Genomic DNA, 20,036 nt, shown 5'->3' with positions numbered 1-20,036 from the left:
ATGAATAGCTATCTCCCAAGGATAAATTATTCCACATTTATTGCCACAAGGCTATGCATTCTGAATGTGATACTTACAAATTCTTTTTTTAAAAAAGACTAACAATTTTCATTCTCACTAACAGTGCATGAGTTCCTATTTCCATTTAAAATAGCATTTCTCATTTTTAAAAATATTCTAGCATTTCTCCTCTATGGAAAAAAAGTATGAGATGAATGGGGTCAGTTGAAATGTTATATTCATAACAGTAATTTAAAAATTCATAGAAATATACTTAAGAATATTCAGAACCTATTTTAGAACTCTAAAAAAGATTACCAAGGGGTCATAAAAAATACTCAAGTGGAAACAATATTTTCAAAATGGAAAGAAAACCAAATTTCAAAGATGAAAATTCTTTGTAAATTAACCTATACCCTCAATGCAATTCCAATTAAAAGCCCAATATTACTGCTTTTTACACTTGATTGATTAAAATATTCCTGAAGTTTCCAAAAGCTTTCTATGAGAGGTTTACCTTCATGAGGTAATATGCAATAAGAAAAACATGAAGAAAGTGGAGATACATCACTCAGACTTGCCAAGGGAAACACTTCTGCTATAACTGTTCCAGGCCTTCTAAAAGTTACTTGTGTCAAAAAATGCTAATACATCTTTAAAATTTTATAAAACCATCTCTAAAAAAGTACATATGATCTCGGTTTCAGGAAGGTAACCATTTTTTCCTATATCTGTCCCATTTATAAGTATTTCCCCCCACAAGGAATCCAGAATGTCCATAATTTCACCTTTGACATATTCTCACTGTTCCTACCATTTGTAAAAGCTTCCTGAGGCTGACTCTGATGAAAGCAGTGATTTTTACTTATGCCATTAACACTCCATTTCCTGAAGAATAATCCTGCAATTCTGCCATGTATCAGACACTTGTTGAAGACTGAAATGCTTAAGCTATTTACCAAATTTTCAGATCTTTGATTCCTATGTAGACTAGCTGGTGGGTATGAAAAATTCAGCTGCTACACAGCTCTTTACACGTATTATTTCCATAGGTTTTCTCCTATTGACTCTCAGATGAAAATGGTTTTGAATTCTAGCTAGAGGTACTCAACTCACATCTACTTGCATGGTTCCCCACTTAAATGCACTCTCTGATGATTTTGCAGACCTGAGCTATAACTGAAGCCTTTCCCACACTCCTCACACTTATAGGGTTTCTCTCCAGTGTGGACTCTCTGATGAACATGAAGACAGGAACTTCGACCAAAGCCCTTCCCACATTTATCACATTTATAAGGTTTCTCTCCAGTGTGGACCCTCTGATGACCTTGAAGATGTGAGCTCTGACTGTAGCCCTTTCCACAAACTTCACACTTGTATGGTTTCTCTCCAGTGTGGACTCTCTTATGACTAAGGAGACCTGAGCCATATCTGAAGCCCTTTCCACATTCATAACATGTAGGGTTTCTCTCTTGTATGCAATCTTTGGTGGGTGTGAAGGTTTGAGCCATAGCTGAAACTCTTGCCACACTCCTCCACGTATATGGTTTGTTTCCTGTGTGGACCCGCTGATGTTTGTGAAGACTTGAAGTGCATCTAAAGCCCTTCCCACACACCTCACATTTATATGGTTTCTCACCTGTGTGGACTCTATGGTGAATGAGAAGCCCTGAGCTATAACTGAAGCCTTTGCCACACTCAGCACACTTATATCTTACATCTTCCTTGGACACTCCATGGCTCACTGACAAAGGCTTTCAACCAAGATTCGTTAGTGGAAACCAGTCCTACAGCTTTCCAGGCTGGAAACTCTTCAGTTTCTAAATTGATGAGACCATTCCCTTGAAGACTGTTCACCAAATTTTCAATTTGAGAACCCCAACTAGAGGCTCCATCCCATCCTTGAAAGGGAGAAACATCCTCTGAGAAATGGAAAACTTTCCCTTGAAAATTTATTCTATAGTCCTGATTCTCAGTTAATTCACCAGCCACCTGTTCCCAGATTTTCCAATAGGAGAGATTTTTGTGTGAAGAGAACCTTAATTTTTTTTCTTGAGTATACTCCATACCTTTTTCATTCTTGTCACATATGGAGTTAAAGACAATTCAGAGATGAGAATAAGTTAATGATTGGCTCAGGGATTTTATGTTTTCAGACTTTGACCATGTTTTGCTCAAGACCATAATGGCAACAGAAAAAAAAACTTAGCTTTATATATCCTATCAAATCATTTATTTTTATGTCTGAGAAAAGGAAGAGGTTCCTATTAACAAGTGTTGAAGCTAAATGTCAGTATGATCCGAACAGTGAAAAACTATGCTTCATCACAGAGCTTCCCAACAACAAAAAAAAATCTGGGCAGGTTTTTACAGAGAAAATTCACTTCTCTTTTTAATAATGTTTTTGTTGCTAACAATAATAATAATAATAGCTAATTATTATTGTAATACTTCCTATGTATAAACAATGTACACATATTAACTTCTTCAATTTTCAGAATAATAAGGAGGTAGGAACCATTATTATCTTCACTTTACAGATGAGTAAACCAAGGCACAGGGGTGAGTGCTCATCTAAGTTACTCCACCACTTTTAAGGTAGAGCTGAACTTTGAACACAGGAAGACTGGTTTTAGAGCCCACAACTCTTTTTAGTGCTCTAAGTACACCATCTCCTAGGAGTAACTATATTCTGAACTTGGGAGAAGCAACAAGGCACCAAATCCTCCAAGGAGCACCAGCCATACCTGTGTATTCTGTGAGCAGGTTAAATAGGAATCCAGATGACATTATGCACAATACTGGTTGCAAGTTATCAAACTGTCATATTTATCATACAGTTTGATTTAAATAATATTTCCATTTCTTCAGATATTCTTTGTTGGCTATTTTTATCTTTTAGGGCTGAGGTACAAGAATCTGTTTATAACAAGGGACTTCAAGGATACTGAAGATAAGTTTCACATTAAATGAGAAATGCATCATAGGGCTCTCAATATTCTGGGACGGTCTCTCTGCCATTGGTTTGCCTTCTGCAGCCTGGCTGTCTCTATCAGAGAAAAGAAAGTCCAGAGATCACTCACTCACTCACTCTGAGTATGCCATTCTCTAAAAAAGCATGAAGAATCCATGAGAAGGTGGAGATGGAAAAGTAGAATTGAGATTTCAGAACTACTATTTTCAATAGCACCACCAGCAGCCAAAGGCAAGATCAAAGGCAGGGAATGGGGTCTCTGTGTAGCAAACTTACCCACTCACTGCCTAGTCAGGATCTTAACTCAAGGAATCTTGGCTCCATCATTCTCACCTGTATATGCATTCCTTGGCACTTCTCTCTCTGTCACCCAAGTCTCTCTCTCTTGTCCCAAAGGGGATATCTTACCAGGTTTGAAAGGTTGTTGCCCTGAAGATACAAGAAAATGCTAGGTTTAGGCTCATTATTTGAATGAAAAAATAACCTGAAAATGTATTCTTAATCCAATGACCTTCAGGTCTTTGAAGGACAGACAAAGAAAAAGATGCAGGACCAGACAAATGAAGCAACATTATAACAATCCTATAAATAAGGGCTTTAATCTGGGTACTAAGACCAAAACACCCTCTCTCCAGGGAAAAGGAACACTCTAGTTAGTTAAGCTTTAACTACCCAGACAGGTTCCCCTTACCCACAAAGACCAGGTTCCTGAAGTTCTCCAGCATCACATCTCTGTATAGGATCCTCTGGGCAGAGTCCAGCAGCCCCAGCTCCTCCTTGGTGAAGACCACAGCCACATCCTTGAAGGTCAATGTTTCCTAAAATGTGAAGCACTATTTACCATAAATATCCACTATTAGATGAAAGGTAAATTTGACATCACTATAAAAACTAGATTATAAAAAGAGAAATGGTTCCGTTTAGAGAGTCAAATCAAGTATTATTAAAAGGTTTAATGTCAATCATTTCTATTCTAATCAATTGATGTTCCACGGTTTTCCAAAGAGGAAAATGAGTAACATCCTTTGTTCAGTGTGAGTACATCTGAAAGTAATTTCCTAGAACTGAATTGGCTGACTCATAAGGTCTGCACATTTTACAATTTGACAACTTGTAGATTACCAACTTTTCCTCCAATAAGACTGTGACAACTTAAGGTTCCAACAGGCTAATCAAGAGTGGCCATGTCTACTACGCATACCCTGAAATGAGTATTATCACTTTTTTCTGCTAGAATGATAGTTCTTCACCAATCATCCCCTCATCCCACAACAGCAGTTGCTCTTTGCTGCTCCAGGCCTACATTTTTTTATTGGCTTCCATGTCGGCATTTGGCAAAAAGCAACTAATCTGTGTTTACAACCATATCCTCAACCAGATGAGACTTTTAAAGCAGAAGTTCAAACCATGGAGTTTCAAACCATGCTGTCATTCTCAATTATGAAGTGTGGCACAAATTTTTTAACCTAATGGCTCTAGTGAAGAAGAATGACAGTTTTGCATGTTGAAATAAAGCAATCAACTCTATTCCTATAATTTCATCAAATTCAGTCACTGAAATTGTAATATACTTTCTTGAGACAGAGGCAATTGTAGACGTGGGCTTTCAGAATTACACTTTACCTTCAGCCTTGCCTAGGATATCTGCGGCAAACTATTACAAGGTAAGAGTGAGTTGTGATCCACAGGTACTTCACTTCTTTTTTTTAAGCCATGGATACATTTTAATAAGATGGAAGGCAAGGTAGCTAATGAAAAGTTTAGTTCCTACATGTGAATATATCACCCATTTGAGAAATAGTACCCTCAAAACAGTGTTTGGCACCAGGGATTATAGATATAAGCAAGAAAGACACAGCCCTCCCTTGAAGACCACATCCAGGTTTGATGATTTGCTAGGACGACTCATATAGCTAGGCTATGAGCATATACTCATGGCTATCATTTATTACAGTAAAAAAACACAAAGCAAAATCAGTAAAGGGAAAAGGCATATGGAGCGAAGTCCAGAGAAAACTAGGTACAAGCTTCCCAGAGTCCTCTACCCATAGTCACACAGAATGCATTTAATTCCTCCAGCACTGAGGTATGACAACACGCATGAAATGTTCATTAGAGACTCAGTGTCCAGGGTTTTAATTGAATGCTGGTCATATAGGGATCCTCAGCCTAACATGTACCAAAATTCCAGACTCTCAGAATAAAGGCAGGCATTCAGCATAAACCATGTTGTTTGCAAACACAGTCTAGGCACAATGAACTATTCTTACTAGGGTGGAAACCCTCCCAAAACTAAGTTCCCCTAATTCAGTCAAGGGCCAACCTTGTGACTAGGCCCGAAGTACAGCAGTCTCAGGCCTGCTGTTAACTCTTCTCTGCACAGGTCTTAAATTACTGAAGGAGGAAAGAAAAACATTAAGCATTTAAAGTCACATTTATGGTCGAGCTATGATGGAGATATTCACGATCTTAAAAATATTATGTAACAAACGTAAAATACTTTCTTGACAAAGTAAAACTGCTATGTTCTAAAGTGCAAGTAGAAGTTAACTGAGGGAGAATGAAGGTTTTCCCAAAGAATACCGATTAATTCTAAGACCAGAAGCAGGATGAGTTGGGAGAAAGCGTGGGACAGAGGAGGTCAGCTGGGCATTCCCAAATCTTTATATTCAGCCCTGCCTTGTACAGTGAGTTCCAACATAGCCAACTGTCCCTTAGATTGGCTAAAAGGTATCTCAAACCAGAATTGATTCTTTCCCCAAAAATTATTCTCCCCTAGTCTCCCCTATCTGGATAAAAAGAAGCCCCATTTACTCTGTTATTCAGGTTGAAAACCTTAGAGTCATCCTTGATTCTTCCCCTTCTCTCATTTCTCACATTTGATTCTTTTCCTAGAAATATCTGATTCTAAAACATAGTTCATCTGCAAAGACTTTCTCTCATTCATGTTATATTCTGTAGAATACTCATGTTAAAATCTTGTTTTTAACTTACTTCCTATCTGTTTCCCTCTTCTAGTTATCAGTTCCATGAGGACAAAGATTTTGTTTATCTTATCTCTGCTATATCACTAGTGCCTAGAATAACATTTGGCCTGAAGTAGGTACCAAACAAATATTTGCTGAGTGAATATATGAAAGTAAACTTGAATACACCAACAGCCTCTAAAATAACTGAAAAAAGTTGTTCAAGATCTACCATGACAAAGGGCACCTGGTTTGGGATAGTATTACAGCTAAGTCTTAGCCAAATTTGAATTCCAACATTCTTTTTCCCTTCATAATTTTAAATTTCAAAAGTATGTGTCCATCGTATATGTAGAATGGAATGATTTCTAAATGTTGTGTTAATTAATAAAAAAAAAAAAGTATGTGTCCACTATAAACAGTAAAACAATGCAGAGATGTGCAGGTAATTTGGGGGACAAGAGTATGGAATCCAGATACATATGAAATATGAATCGACTGACATCTCTCTACACAGAGAGAGAGAGAGAAAGAGAGAGTTTATGTATGTAAACACATAAATAAATACATAAATGATAAGGGTGGTATTTTGGTTACTGGAAAAGAATGTTTAATTGGATTTAATAATAGGCATTGTCAAAATTGACTATCCATCTTGAAGAAAATGGAGTTGAACATCAACTTCATACTATTTACAAAAATAGTTAAATTAGACATTCAAAATTTAAATCTAAAATATTTTTTAAAATTTAGGTGCCTTTTTTATTACACTTAGGATAGGTAAGACCTCACTAAATTACACATGAAACAGATTTTCAAAAGAGAAGTAATAAATCATTATACTATGGAAAATTAATAAATTTTGTTGTCAAGCCACCATTAAGAAAGTAAAGATTGAGAGAAAATAACTGTGATACTTTTGATAGGCAAGTTAACATCCCTTCTATTGAAACAGTTCTGAAAAATGGGATAAGAAATAAATAAATGAAAAAAATGGGCAAGAGTGTTTCATAAGCAATTCAAAGATGGGAAAATACAAATACAGCCCAACATATGAAAAATGCTTATCACATCTGATACTCAGGGAAATGCAAAATAAAATGGGAGAACTTTGCCACATCAAATGCAGCTCTCCTATACCAGATCAGCAAAAGTTTCCTACTGATATATCCTGGGGTTAAAGACATGGGCAAACAGCATGAATTGCTAGGATATTCTGTCAAATACTCTGGTAATAATCTATTAAGGTTTTTTAAAGGAAATGCATTCCTTTTGTCCCAGTAGTATTTAAGAATCTTTCCTATAGACTTTAAAGATTAGTATTATTTTATTGGTATTACACGGGCTTTTTTAAAAAATATTTTTATTGAGAAATATCCACATACATACTGTCCAACCATATTATACAATAAATGGCTCACAATATCATCACATAGTTGTGTACTTTTCACCATGATCATTTTTAGAACATTTGCATCACTCCAGAAAAAGAAATAAAAGAAAAAAAAAGAACTCATAAATCCCATATTCCTTATCCCTCCCTCTCACTGACCCCCAGTATTTCAATCTACCCAATTTTTACCCTATATCTCCCCCTATTCTTTACTTATTTTTAATCTTTTTTTCTTAACTCATCTGTCCATACCTTGGACAAAACGAGCATCATGCACAAGATTTTCACAATCACACAGTCACATTATAAAAGCTATATAGTTATACAGTCTTCTTCAAGAATCAGGGTCACTGGAGTACAGTTCAACAGTTTCAGGTACTTCCCTCTAGCCACTCCAACACATCATAAAACTAAAAAGGGATATCTATATAATACATAAGAATAATCTCCCAGATAACCTCTCAACTCTGAAGTCTCTCAGTCACTAAGACTTTATTTTGTCTCCTTTCTCTCTTCCCCCTTTTGCTCAAGAAGGCTATACAGGCTTTTAGCCCTGTAAGTTCATAAGGTGGACAATCTAAAAACATCTCTATGATGGTTCCGCATAAAAGGTGAGCCAAGCAGGAGGAAAGTCTCATAGTTGTGAACAGGTAGCTTTGGAAGAGGTTAAAAGGACAACTTTAACACACAGGACTCAAAAGCTGTATTTATGAGATTTCCTGGGAGAGAACAGGGAAGAGAAAAAGCTCTGTATAAAAACAAATACATCAGAGTTCTTAGAAATGTAAAAAAAAAAAACAAAAAAACTGCTACCATCAAAAAACAAACTTCAACAGATGAGCTAAAGAACAGAATAAAACAATTCGCTGAAGAAAATGCTAATAAATTGGAACCAGAGCAGACTCCTGGAGTACAACAAAATTTCAAAGAAGAGAATAACAGAAAAGTTAAAAAATGGGGAATACAGATCCGGAAATTATGCTGTTTATCTAATAGGAGTTCCGGTAGGACAAATTGATAAAATAATAGTAATAAGAATTTAGACATCCAGGCTGAAGAACTGATGAATGCCAGAAGATAATGGAGCAAGTGAAATAAAGTGTGACCCATGAAAATGACACCTAGCCAAGGTGTTGTCAAAAAATAAGCATATCTTGCCTTTCTGGAGCCATACTGACCTGGGTTCAAATCCAGAATTCACCACTTGCTTCTTCAATTCTAAAATAGATCATACCACCTATCTCACAGCTATTTTGAAGATAAATACAACAAGTAATGTAATGTACTTACCCAGTAACTAGAATGAAAAGTGCACTAAAAAACGAATGGAGGCTCAATGCCGGAAGAAAACGCAGCAATGTACAAAAAGTCCTGAGTACAAGTGTGACTGAAGAATTTTAAGTGTAGGCAATTTGCCTTTTGGGTATAAACGCAATAGATGTTCTTTTTTTTTTTTTCCTAAGAATGAGGATATTTATTTATGTAACCACCTTATCTACAGTTACCAAGTTCAAGAACTTTAACACTGATACAAAGCTGCAACAGATATTCTTAAGCATAGAAAACTCAGAGTTTATTTATTGCACAAATAAATCTTCAATGGAAAAACTATGTATGAAGAAGAAATAAGCCAACTAACTTTTTTTATTTATCAAAATAAAAAAGTCAGGAATGGACAAACTGGTAAAAGAGTAGGGAGTGAGCAATGACTTACATACTTAGATCTAACACCGTACAACAGTGGGAATTGATTATAAATTGGAAGCTGATAATGACAATAATAATATTATAATATCAAGAGTTGGTGGGAAGTAAAAATGTTAAATGTTTTCAGTTCTCATAGCAGGAAGTCAATCAATAATATCTAAAATTGAAGCATATGGTTTAAAAAGCAACTTAAACCTTTGAAATTTTTTATAATCTCTTCGTAAGATTGAAATCTAGAAAATTATCTCACATGTAGTAAAAACTGTACTTCATTTCTGCAATTGCTTTTTTATTTTGTCAATTTACAGGAAAACTCAACTAATATACATGCACAAGATACTGGGAGAAAGCAAGAGAGCATATATCCTTGTCCTAATAGTTTCAATCACTTTATCACACTTGATAACAGCAGAGGATCTACACAATGGAATAAATGAATGAATACATTTCACCAATCCAGTGGATTGTACATAGAATCTCCCTCCATTTGTTTTTGCTGTTAGGAAGAATGCTGTAATGATCATTCTTTAAATACTTATTCTGATTTAGAATAAATTCTCAGAGTAGAAAATACCAAATCAGAGGTACACAGAACTTCCAGAAAGCCTGAACTGATTTTACTTTCCCTCCCTCTGCAAATATACGGATACACTCATTTCTCTGTACCCTGCCAAACAGTGGATACTTATCTGTCAAATCTTTGGCCATCAGCTAGGGAAACAATTTTACCTTATTTCACTCTCTATCACTGTGAATAATTGTGAGGCTGGTCATCTTTTCATATAATCACCGGTAACTTGTTTTCTTCCTTTCCTTCTTCCTGAACACAAATGCTCAGGTCTTTCTTTGTACCTCTCTTTTAAAGTAAGGCTATTAAACTTTTGTGCGGATGAAACCTTTTGCCCCCAGTAGGCTGTCTTTTAATTCCGTTTCTGGCCTAATTTTTATTAAGGATGTATTACTTGGAGAATATTACATCTATAAATATTATATATAAAACATAAAGAGTACATCTATAAATTTACATTATGTATATTATAAATAGACATAAATATCACACCTATAAATTCATCTCAAAATAAGAGAAAAGCCCACAAAGGAGAAAATCCCTGGCAGAGAAGGATTTATTATTTGTAGTGTCACCTCTCTGCATAAGTTGGGCTAAGCCCCTAAATGAAACTATTACCAATAGGCAGCATGTAGAGCAGAAAGGCAAATTTCAGAGTCTTACTGACATGGATTCAAATCCAGGATTCACCATTTGTTTCTTCATTTCTAAAACAGGTTCATATCACCTACCTCACAGTTATTTTATGGACAAATCCAATGAATAACGTAATGTCCTCACCTAATATATTTTTCATTCTTTTTGCTTTTATCCAGGAAGGGAGGTACGTTTACTGTCTGATACCTGAGGTGGTATTTCTACAGGGAAAAGAAAACTCAACCCACCTGAAACTTGGTCTTGTCCTCTCCCTCTTGGGAAAGGGCTGAGGCCTGGGAATGAAGAGCTGTGGGGAGGAGAAAGCAGCCATGAGGAAGAGGTGGTCCTAGCCTTGTGCTCTCAAATTACCTACCTGGAAGATAATCTTAGGAAGGTGTGCAGCTTTCACGTGAGTTTCTTCCCACGTGAGGCAATCCTCATTCACTCAACTTCTTCTCTCTCTACACTCAGCTCAGATTCTCCCTAAACCCACACTCTTCATTAACTCTTACCTCTCTCCCCATGCCTTGAGGTCAAAGTTTCCATGGTCTCCTCTTCTGGGTTTTCTGAAAGCTGCAGTGATTTAATTTATTTGCTGATCTTTCTAAGGTGGGAAAGCAGAATATCCAGGGCTTCTTAATTCTTGAGACCCTCTAAGCTTTGGCAAGGAGTGTCAGATGGACATCTGAGGTCAAAAGTACCAGCTTCCACCTTCACTTGCCACAGCCAGGTTGGTTTCCATGTAGTAAGGACCTGTATGCTCAAGAGTCCTTGAGTCCTTTCTTCTGGCCCCCAAAGTTCTCTGTCTCCAGTAGGGATCACACCTTCTGAAAACTATTCCAGGGACATTTCCTAAGTAGCTGTATTTAGAGACCCTGCACTGAAAGGGCCCACACTCCAGAGAGCTGAGAATGCAGCAAATGGCTGGGACAGTTAGAGAAGTGTCCACGTAGAGGGCCCAGCAGCTGGAGTCTCACAGTGACATTCAGGATCTTCAGAAATGTGGGAAGATCCCACAAATATATAGGACCTGTGCCCTGTGAAAGAAAATCTAGAGTATAAAAGCTTTATTAATGTAATGCTATGGAAATTGCAAAAACATAAAAATAAAAATATAATATATCCTGACCTCAAGGATCCTAAAAATCAGGGTATAGGTTAGAAAATGTCTTCTAAATGAGCGTTTTCTAACCTGTTTTGTGCCAAGGTCCTCTTTGGCAGTCTGTCAATACTTACAGATTCCTACTCTAAATGATGTTTTTATTTTGTTTTGTCTTTCAACATTTTTTATTGTAAAAGATAACATGTATACAAAGCAAAGAAAGAAAAAGCAATAATGTTCAAAGCACATTTCAACAAGTAATTACAGAACAGATCCCAGAGTTTGTCATGGGCTACCTACCATTCCACCATCTCAGCTTTTTCCTTCTAGTTGCTCTAAAACACTGGAGGCTAGAAGGAATATTAATATGGTGATTCAGTAGTCATACTTATTTGTTATATCCTATTTTCTCTGTTATACCTCCTCTTCTGATCCCTCTGTCAATCTATAGGGATCTTTAGGGAATGACCATTCTAACTATTTCATGTTGAGAAGGGGTGATGACACTAAAGGATATGGGGATGTAATCAACTGGTAATCTTGGAGAGGACAGTCCCTTTGGGTTTTGGGCTTTAAATGCATAAAATAAAATACACCGGATTATTTAAAAAGCCAATTATAGTGAAATACAATTTTTAAAAATATTAAATCACCAAGTGTTGTTTCTTTATTAATACATTAAATATCAAGGAAGAATTAACTACTGTATTTCAAAACAGTAATTAGTATAAACAGTATTTTGAAATAACCACACCAAGTATAATATACCAAAACAGCTCTGATTTATATGGATAACAAAATCACAGTAATACTACTGTGGTATCTTGCCTACATTATAAATTGAAGGACATGTTCATTTTCAGTTAGACTAGATAAGCATAAATTTTGTTCCCCACTCAAGCACATGGACCTGTTGAATTATTCCCATATATTCTAGCACAAGGACAACTTTTTTCTCAATAAAGCCTTCTCTGGCCATCGGCAGACAATCTGGGATTCAACAATGCCTTATTTAAACTCCTGGCTTATCACCTTTCAAATCCCATCAAGATGTCGATATCACCAAGGGACTGAGTCTTTTTTCTTTACTTACCTTCTCCATCTTGTACAGGTGTAGCACCCTGGATACACTTAAGTAACTCCATTAACAGCATCTGATATACAGAGATAAACAACTCTTGGAATCAGTTCTTAGCTAGTCAGTAGTTGTGCAAAGACATCATTCGTGAGCTCTCTCCTTTCTCTCCCAAGCCTGATCTTTTCGTCTTCAGATCCAAAGCACAGGGCAAGTTCAGACACATAAGTACACCAGCACTTGGGTTGTCCACTTGGAAAATTTCCCTCAATTTTACTGCTTCAACAGCTCAAGCCTCCATCTATTCTCCAACCATAGATCCCAGACCTTTGCATAGCCCACTCTTACAAGCACCCTTCCATCTCACCCAGTTCAACTAAGGACTGCTCTCTGAACACATACTAACCCTACAAGGAGAGGTGCAACAGCCCCTCTACAGAAATGCTATTTAAACGAAAATCTTCAGCATCCTCTAGACAGTGCTGCAAAAACTTAAACATGCTTAAAAACCACCAGAAGAGACTGTTAAAACAGATTGCTGGAGTCCCCTGCACTGCGCCTCCACTCCCACCCCCACCCCAGGCCTCTGAGTCAGTGGCTCTGCAGTGAAGCCTATGTATTTGCATTCTGAATAAGTTTCCAAGCAATGATGGGTGACCCAAGGACTACACTTAAAGTAACTAGCTGCCTCTGACTGGCTGATTTTCCGTGCTTCCAGAGGCCTCCAGTCCATACAAAATTTTGTTGAGGTTCCTCTTCATATCCCTGGCCTCTAAAAGTTAGGACTGCCTTGAGACCTAGTCCATGTAGTTCTCCTCAACCTATACTCATTCATGCCCTTGATGATCACATCCAGTCTCACAGCTTCAAACATCTAAATGCCCACGACTCAAATTTACGTCTCCACCCAGAACACGTTTCCTGAACTCTAGACTCTAATAGCCAACCTGACATCTCCACATGTATGTCTAAAAGGTGTCCCAAATGTAACATGTCAAAACTAAATTCTTTCTGGCCCTAGAAGTATTCTCTTTTTTCTGAACAGGTCAGACATTTTAGAATGATCCTTGATTTCTCCCTTTTTTATTCTCCACATCCAACTCATCAGCAGATATCTTTAAATTATAGCCAGAATCTGACCAATTCTTATTATTGCCACCATCCCGTCTCACCTGAATTACTGCAACAGCCGCCCAATTGGTTTCTGCTTCTATCTTTGTCCCCATACAGTCTATTTCCTACTCAGCAGCCAGAGTGATCCTTATGAAATAGTCATGTTACTCCTCTATCCAAAATCTTCACTCAAAACCTTCAACTAAGTCTTTTCAGTGGCCAAAAGACCTTACACAATCTGACACCCCAACACCTAATTTCTTATGGGATAAGCAGATGAATAATTACATATGGAGATGAAAAAGTGAGAGAAATCAACTATGAGTCTGAGGTTGAAGTTTGAGAAAATTGGGAAGATTATGAAGTTATTTATCAAGACAGCCTAAGGAGCAGGGCTCGGGGAGAAGACAGGTTGAAACTTTCAGATTCCTCTCTCTTAATAGTCGAGCTGCCAAAAAGCTTGGGTTCAAATTCTGCCTCTGCCATTTTGCATTTGTATTCCCAATGGAAAAGTGACACAAATCTCTGCAAGTGTCTCTTCTTTTTTATGTTAAATGAAGATAATTCTTACCTGTAGGGTTATCAAGTCTGTCTGTCTGTCTCTCTCTCTCTCTCTTTTCCCCTGGATCTCATACACACAGTTATCTGAATAAAGCATCTAAAGATAGCTCAATATAGAAAATCCTCAATAAACTATTATCATTGCTGTTATTGATTCATCTCAGTACCCAGCACAACAGTCATTCATTTAACACATATACCCCTCAGTGCTTAACTACATCTCCCCCTATAACAAAAACTGGGAATACAGTAAATAAGATGAACAAGGCATTTGTTGTTACTGTGTTTGGATTCTGGTGGGTTAACAAGTCTACAAATAAGATGATCTTAGGTTGCAAAAAGATCTTAGATTGCTATGAAGAACATAAAATGAATGTAATATACCTCTGTTCACCAACTAGAATATAACTTCCATCAGGAAGAACATTGATGGCATGTGTGGGGGGACAACATTAAATCAGGTTGTCAGCAACCATCTCTAGGACCTCAATGAAAATAAATCAGCCGTACAAAGATCAGAGGAGAAAAGAGTGCAGATGGAAGTGCAAATTACCAAAGCTCTGACTGTTCTGTAAGACTTCCTGGCCAGATGACACTTGTTAAGTTCCTTAAACTTTCTGCGCCTCAGCATTCTCATCTGTAACATGGTGCTAATATCTAATTTGCAATGCTGTGGAGCAAATTAAAAAGAAATCAATTTATTCATTCAATTATCTGAGGAACTACTATATGCCAGGCATTCTTCTAGGCACCAGAGATACAGCAGAGAAAGCCCTCAGCATGATACTTGGCATATAAGTACTCAGGTAATGCATTCCATTACAATTACTGTGATTATTTCTTCTCCTCATCTAACACAGCCCTGGAACAGTGTAAGTTTGAATGATTTACAGATCACATGAACTACTTAGGGACCAGAGAAAAAATACACTAAATAAAGACAGCAAGAAATTCCTAAGCCTTAAAAGAAACCATTTTCTGGGGAAAGGTAGCTTAGATAAGATGCCTGGATGGGTTATCTGTGAAAAACACCAGGTCAGGAAAGCTGGCCTCCCTTTGAGAATTGAGTAGACATTGCCATTAAAATGCAACACCAAACAAACAAAAAACCCAACACTCTACTCACCTGGAACTCTTAATGGCAAGAGACCAGGGTTTATTTCTTCCTCTTTAGTACTCTCTGGGAAAGGAAAAGTCCCAAAAAGGCAAGGCTGTGAAAGAAAAATGAGCCATGAGCTCATATGGTTTTATCACAACTCCTAACACACATCACAGAGGAAAATCTCTGAGAACCAGTTGGATGTAACCTACACCTCCCTGAAAAAAAAAAAAAAGTTAGTACCTCTCGAGGGGACTCATAGATGAGAAGGGACCACAGCATTGATGCTTGGGGCTATGTCCATAGTCTGCACTCACTGTAGCCTCTGGGACACAATGAGAATCAGGGCTCATTCTCAAGATCTGAATTCAGGGCTCTCACTCTTTCATTCTGCACGATATCTAAAGTGGAATGCAACCTGTGTGTGCGTGCTTCAAACATTACAAAAGCCCGCGAAAGCATTTTTTACAACTTGAGCGTGCTTAATAACACAGGCCTATATACAGAACGTGAGGAGCCAAATACTGCAGCTATTTATAAAAATAACTTTCCTGACAAGAAAACTCTCTTTTCTCCCAAACTGAAAGACGTGCGTCTCAAAGCCGCAGCTGCCGGTTACCTCTCTTCCCAAACCTAGGGGAACCGGGTGCAGCCCACTCCAGACCCGGGCCTGCCCTGTACGAGCCCCGCCCCCATCCCCACCCGGGATGCTCAGTGCAGCCTCTCCTAAATCCTTCCTTCGACAAGCTGAGGCTCCTCGAAATCCCTGGACTCAATCCATCCGCCACTTGCCATCCCTTCCCCAAATCTTAGAGGGTCAGGCCCTGCGCCTGCGACCCAAACGAGGATGCCAAAACTTACTCCCCCTAACCAGTCCACCACCGCGCCAAGCTACCACTCGAGTAGTGCGATATCCGGAACCGGAAATGGTCGTGCCTGGAGGAACAGGACTACATTTCCCACAACCCTACCCACTGCAGTGCGCGTTCCTGTTCGGCGTTCGAATGACGTAATGCAGCGTCCACCTGGAGTCCTGTTCCCTGCCAGGAGACAAAGCCGCACAGCGACTAAAAGGACCCGGAGGTTCCTTCCTAACAGAGCTTCATTACGCCTTTATTTTCTCTCCTGGCGGGAAAAAGTCGTTAGTACTACTATATGCACGTTGTAGTAAATGACAGTATTCTCAGACAGACAAATCCATAATCCCACCACCAGGGAATATAAAGCATTATTGATATTTTGATGTAAATTTTTAAAAATTTCTTTACCTCGAAAGTAGTACATGTTCATTGTGAAGGTAAGAAAAATAAATATGTAAAGAACGAAATTAAAGTTCCCTGAAATTCTAGCACCCATACTCAAGCATCATTAATATGTTGGTTCATGTATTTTCTAACCTGTGTAGTGAATATGAATTTCTAAACATTTTTTCCCAAAAATTTCGGTATGATATTTTTTTTTATTAATTAAAAAAAGAATTAACAAAACAATTAGAAATTATTCCAATCTACATGTACAATCAGTAATTCTTAATAACATCACATAGTTGCATATTCATCATTTCTTAGTACATTTCCATCGATTTAGAAAAAGAAATAAAAAGACAACAGAATAAGAATTAAAACAATAATAGAAAGAAAAAAAACAAAAACAAAAAACCTATACCTCACATGCAGCTTCATTCAGTGTTTTAACATAATTGCATTACAATTGGGTAGTATTGTGCTGTCCATTTCTGAGTTTTTATATCCAGTCCCGTTGTACAGTCTGTATTCCTTCAGCTCCAATTATCCCTTCTCTTTTTTTTTTTTTTTAATTAACGGAAAAAAAGAAATTAACCCAACATTTAGAGATCATACCATTCTACATATGCAATCATTAATTCTTAACATCATCACATAGATGCATGATCATCATTTCTTAGTACATTTGCATTGGTTTAGAGGAACTAGCAACATAACCGAAAAAGATATAGAATGTTAATATAGAGAAAAAAATAAAAGTAATAATAGTAAAATCAAAACAAAACAAAACATAACAAAACAAAAACCTATAGCTCAGATGCAGCTTCATTCAGTGTTTTAACATGATTACTTTACAATTAGGTATTATTGTGCTGTCCATTTTTGAGTTTTTGTATCTAGTTCTGTTGCACAGTCTGTATCCCTTCAGCTTCAATTACCCATTGTCTTACCCTGTTTCTAACTCCTGCTGAACTCTGTTACCAATGACATATTTCAAGTTTATTCTCGAATGTCCGTTCACATCAGTGGGACCATACAGTATTTGTCCTTTAGTTTTTGGCTGGATTCACTCAGCATAATATTCTCTAGGTCCATCCATGTTATTACATGGTTCATAAGTTTATCTTGTCTTAAAGCTGCATAATATTCCATCGTATGTATATACCACAGTTTGTTTAGCCACTCTTCTGTTGATGGAGATTTTGGCTGTTTCCAACTCTTTGCAATTGTAAATAATGCTGCTATAAACGTTGGTGTGCAAATGTCCGTTTGTGTCTTTGCCCTTAAGTCCTTTGAGTAGATACCTAGCAATGGTATTGCTGGGTCGTATGGCAATTCTATATTCACCTTTTTGAGGAACCGCCAAACTGCCTTCCACAGTGGTTGCACCCTTTGACATTCCCACCAACAGTGGATAAGTGTGCCTCTTTCTCCGCATCCTCTCCAGCACTTGTCATTTTCTGTTTTGTTGATAATGGCCATTCTGGTGGGTGTGAGATGATATCTCATTGTGGTTTTGATTTGCATTTCTCTAATGGCCAGGGACATTGAGCATCTCTTCATGTGCCTCTTGGCCATCCGTATTTCCTCTTCTGAGAGGTGTCTGTTCAAGTCTTTTTCCCATTTTGTAATTGGGTTGGCTGTCTTTTTGTTGTTGAGATGAACAATCTCTTTATAAATTCTGGATACTAGACCTTTATCTGATATATCATTTCCAAATATTGTCTCCCATTGTGAAGGCTGTCTTTCTACTTTCTTGATGAAGTTCTTTGATGCACAAAAGTGTTTAATTTTGAGGAGTTCCCATTTATTTATTTCCTTCTTCAGTGCTCTTGCTTTAGGTTTAAGGTCCATAAAACCGCCTCCAGTTGTAAGATCCATAAGATATCTCCCAACATTTTCCTCTAACTGTTTTATGGTCTTAGACCTAATGTTTAGATCTTTGATCCATTTTGAGTTAACTTTTGTATAGGGTGTGAGAGATGGGTCTTCTTTCATTCTTTTGCATATGGATATCCAGTTCTCTAGGCACCATTTATTGAAGAGACTGCTCTGTCCCAGGTGAGTTGGCTTGACTGCCTTATCAAAGATCAAATGTCCATAGATGAGAGGGTCTATATCTGAGCACTCTATTCGATTCCATTGGTCGATATATCTATCTTTATGCCAATACCATGCTGTTTTGACCACTGTGGCTTCATAATATGCCTTAAAGTCAGGCAGCGCGAGACCTCCAGCTTCGTTTTTTTTCCTCAAGATACTTTTAGCAATTCGGGGCACCCTGCCCTTCCAGATAAATTTGCTTATTGGTTTTTCTATTTCTGAAAAATAAGTTGTTGGGATTTTGATTGGTATTGCATTGAATCTGTAAATCAATTTAGGTAGGATTGACATCTTAACTATATTTAGTCTTCCAATCCATGAACACGGTATGCCCTTCCATCTATTTAGGTCTTCTGTGATTTCTTTTAGCAGTTTTTTGTAGTTTTCTTTATAGAGGTTTTTTGTCTCTTTTGTTAAATTTATTCCTAGGTATTTTATTCTTTTAGTTGCGATTGTAAATGGGATTCGTTTCTTGATTTCCCCCTCAGCTTGTTCATTACTACTGTATAGAAATGCTACAGATTTTTGAATGTTGATCTTGTAACCTGCTACTTTGCTGTACTCATTTATTAGCTCTAGTAGTTTTGTTGTGGATTTTTCCGGGTTTTCGACGTATAGTATCATATCGTCTGCAAACAGTGATAGTTTTACTTCTTCCTTTCCAATTTTGATGCCTTGTATTTCTTTTTCTTGTCTAATTGCTCTGGCTAGAACCTCCAACACAATGTTGAATAATAGTGGTGATAGTGGACATCCTTGTCTTGTTCCTGATCTTAGGGGGAAAGTTTTCAATTTTTCCCCATTGAGGATGATATTAGCTGTGGGTTTTTTGTATATTCCCTCTATCATTTTAAGGAAGTTCCCTTGTATTCCTATCTTTTGAAGTGTTTTCAACAGGAAAGGATGTTGAATCTTGTCGAATGCCTTCTCTGCATCAATTGAGATGATCATGTGATTTTTCTGCTTTGATTTGTTGATATGGTGTATTATATTAATTGATTTTCTTATGTTGAACCATCCTTGCATACCTGGGATGAATCCTACTTGGTCATGATGTATAATTCTTTTAATGTGTTGTTGGATACGATTTGCTAGAATTTTATTGAGGATTTTTGCATCTGTATTCATTAGAGAGATTGGTCTGTAGTTTTCTTTTTCTGTAATATCTTTGCCTGGTTTTGGTATGAGGGTGATGTTGGCTTCATAGAATGAATTAGGTAGTTTTCCCTCCACTTCGATTTTTTTGAAGAGTTTGAAGAGAATTGGTACTAATTCTTTCTGGAACGTTTGGTAGAATTCACATGTGAAGCCATCTGGTCCTGGACTTTTCTTTTTAGGAAGCTTTTGAATGACTAATTCAATTTCTTTACTTGTGATTGGTTTGTTGAGGTCATCTATGTCTTCTTGAGTCAAAGTTGGTTGTTCATGTCTTTCCAGGAACCCGTCCATTTCCTCTAAATTGTTGTATTTATTAGCGTAAAGTTGTTCATAGTAT

General features: G+C 37.3%; 1 pseudogene across 1 annotated transcript; it reads right to left on the bottom strand.

Moving 5' to 3' along the window:
* Positions 1 to 297: 297 nt before the first annotated feature.
* On the bottom strand, positions 298 to 12,895 carry LOC143658327 (uncharacterized; annotated as a pseudogene). The gene is made up of 6 exons (XR_013163222.1): positions 10,757 to 12,895; positions 10,493 to 10,551; positions 3,666 to 3,792; positions 3,308 to 3,403; positions 2,991 to 3,049; positions 298 to 1,754 (listed from the first exon to the last, which is right to left on the bottom strand). The product of XR_013163222.1 is annotated as an uncharacterized LOC143658327 (transcript).
* Positions 12,896 to 20,036: the final 7,141 nt, after the last annotated feature.

Source organism: Tamandua tetradactyla, chromosome 16, assembly GCF_023851605.1.
Source record: "Tamandua tetradactyla isolate mTamTet1 chromosome 16, mTamTet1.pri, whole genome shotgun sequence".
Classification (NCBI taxonomy): domain Eukaryota; kingdom Metazoa; phylum Chordata; class Mammalia; order Pilosa; family Myrmecophagidae; genus Tamandua; species Tamandua tetradactyla.
Note: the sequence above shows the minus strand (reverse complement) of the source record. Positions and strands in the feature narration are given on the sequence as shown.